The following is a 2,606-nucleotide window of genomic DNA, read 5'->3' as shown; positions in this document are numbered from 1 at the left end:
TTAGCCATCTGGCCACTTCTGATTGACTCTGCCCTGCCTCTAGTCTCCCGATGGCTCTCCATCGTAGTTCTTCAGGCAAATGATGCCTAGAGGTCATTATTACGAATTGGCTATCTCAGATTTTCAATGTCGCAATCACAGTAAAATTTGTGTGCTTTCTCTCAAACTTGGACTTTTATGCTCCAGGCAGATGACGTAAGCCGAGTGCAGCGCCACTAATTTGCATATTGCAATTTTACTCAGCTACTCTTAGTGGACAACATATGCAAATTTTGCACGGTTTGGCTTACTTTTGAAAGAGTTATCGCGATTTTTGTGAATTTTCCTTAATTTATGATAACCAGTGTATATCTATTATAACATTTGAAACATACTGTTCCTCTTAAGAATTTTCTGTAACATTCAGCTATTTATTATAGTATTTTTTTATCAAGGTAATGATTGATAGAAATTACCATTGATTTTTTTTTTTTCATTTAATTGTCACGTTTTATCCTTCATAGTGGCTTAATCTCTCGATTAACAGTGTCAATAATTTTATGCTTACTCTTTCAATATTTCAATCGGACATCGACTTGGAAAAGATGAAAAATTATTTATTAATTTTGTGGTAAGTCACAATTTAAATAATTGCATCAATGTTCTTTCCGATTTTTGTTTACATAATTATAAATATTTGTCTAATAATTTGATAACGACAGAAGACTTTTTTTCAGTTAACCTCCCGGATCTAGCTTTTAACTTTGTATTTTTCGGAGACCAGCAAATTTCTTTTGCTATAGCTTACCAACTTTTTATCCTTTTAATCTTCATTTCAGAACGCAGTAACACAGTAAGAACACAATAAAAATTATGCTCTTCACATGAAACTTTAATACTTTCAAAGTACTCATTAATATTTGATAATAATTATGTTCATAATAATAATTAATATGAGAAAAAATATTATTAATAATAGTTATAATTTATCTTATTAAAAAACATAATTAATCTTAATTATATTTACAATTAATAATATTTTTTATAACATTTAGTTAATAATAATTAATAATTATTTTTTAAGATAAAAGATATATTTTTTTTTGCATTTAAGCTATAGGAACAAACTTTATATTAACTGAAGTTAGAATCGAACAAATATCATATCACCACAGCCAGGTTTTTTATCCTCATATAAGAAAGCTTCATATTAAAAAGCAGCGTATATTAACATATCTATTTTTATTATATACAGGTTCTACATTCTACTTAAAAATATTACAATCACATGATTTCTGCATGTAATTTTATAAGAATGTAAATTCTACTTATGAAACTTTCTTGCCCTTAATACACACACTAAAATTTAATAATATTTATAATTTATGTTATTAATAATAATAATTAATATTATTAAAAAGTATTAATAATAATTAATATTATTAAAAAGTATTAATAATAATTAATATTATTAAAAAGTATTATTAATAATAATTATAATAATAAGCATTAAAAATAATATAAATAATAATGTATTGATAATAATTAAAAAATAATTAAGAATAATTAATTATACTTTAATATGATAAAAGTTATTTTTTGCTTTTAATTTATAGGAACTAATTTAATATTATCTGGAGTCGGAATAGAACAAATTTCATTGACTCCAACTCCACAGCCCAGTTGTTGTTTTTTTATCCTCTTATAAGAAGCTTCATTTTTAAAAGCAGTGTATATAAGCACATATAGTTTTATTTTATATAGGTTCTACATTCTAGTTAAAAATATTACAATCATGTTTTCTGTGTGTATCCTTATATAAATTATTTGGTAATACATTAACACTTAATTTTGTATCATTTGATAATTTCATATTTTCCCTTTTTAACAACAGGTTAACAAACATGGAGTTCTCGCAGATAGGAAAGAAACAAAAAATGAAACTTCAAAACGGAAAAGATGGAGAAATAGGACACCCAATGCCACTTACAATCAACATCATCTTAAATACTCATCATCAGTCTTAGGTAGCATTCGTTGATCGATGTGCCACATCACACTTTTGTCTTCATTTGTCAGAGTTAACTTGTAAATGATAATGTAAATAAACGTCTTACTTTCGATAATATTTTTGCTTTTGAGTGTATTTTTCAACGTAAAAAAAAAATTTTCAGTAATATTTCACGAAATCGACTTCGATATTTATGGAAAAATTCTGTCAACAATATAATTTCAAGCAAAATTTGCTCCGTAGTTAAAGTAATTGATTGAACAGTTTTTGAAAACATTCTGAATCTATGAATGTTAAATACATAACTCAACTAGGAAATTCATAGTTAACGGAAAAGATGGAGAAATAGGACACCCAATGCCACTTACAATCAACATCATCTTAAATACCCATCTATCAGTCTTAGGTCGCATTCGTTGATCGATGTGCCACATCACACTTTTGTTTTCATTTGTCAGAGTTAACTTGTAAATGATAATGTAAATAAACGTATTACTTTCGATAATATTTTTGTTTTTGAGTGTATGTTTCAACGTAAAAAATTTTTTTTAGTAATATTTCATAAAATCGGCATCGATGTTTATGGAAAAATTCTGCCAACAATATAATTTTAAGT

At 26.1% G+C, this 2,606-nt stretch overlaps 1 protein-coding gene across 2 annotated transcripts in view; it reads left to right on the top strand.

Annotated features, from left to right (window-relative positions):
• The window catches only part of LOC107452247 (uncharacterized), a 36,333-nt gene extending 34,226 nt beyond the window's left edge, over positions 1-2,107 (top strand). For both annotated transcript variants that reach the window (XM_016068602.4, XM_043039980.2), the window contains exon 4: positions 1,874-2,107. The gene's annotated coding sequence lies outside the window, so the exon portion shown is untranslated. The remainder of the gene's footprint in view (positions 1-1,873) is intronic.
• The last annotated feature ends 499 nt before the right edge of the window (positions 2,108-2,606 follow it).

This window comes from Parasteatoda tepidariorum, chromosome 5, assembly GCF_043381705.1.
Source record: "Parasteatoda tepidariorum isolate YZ-2023 chromosome 5, CAS_Ptep_4.0, whole genome shotgun sequence".
In the NCBI taxonomy this organism is placed as follows: Eukaryota; Metazoa; Arthropoda; class Arachnida; order Araneae; family Theridiidae; genus Parasteatoda; species Parasteatoda tepidariorum.
The sequence above is the reverse complement of the archived record's forward strand: the minus strand, read 5'-3'. Positions and strand labels throughout refer to the sequence as shown.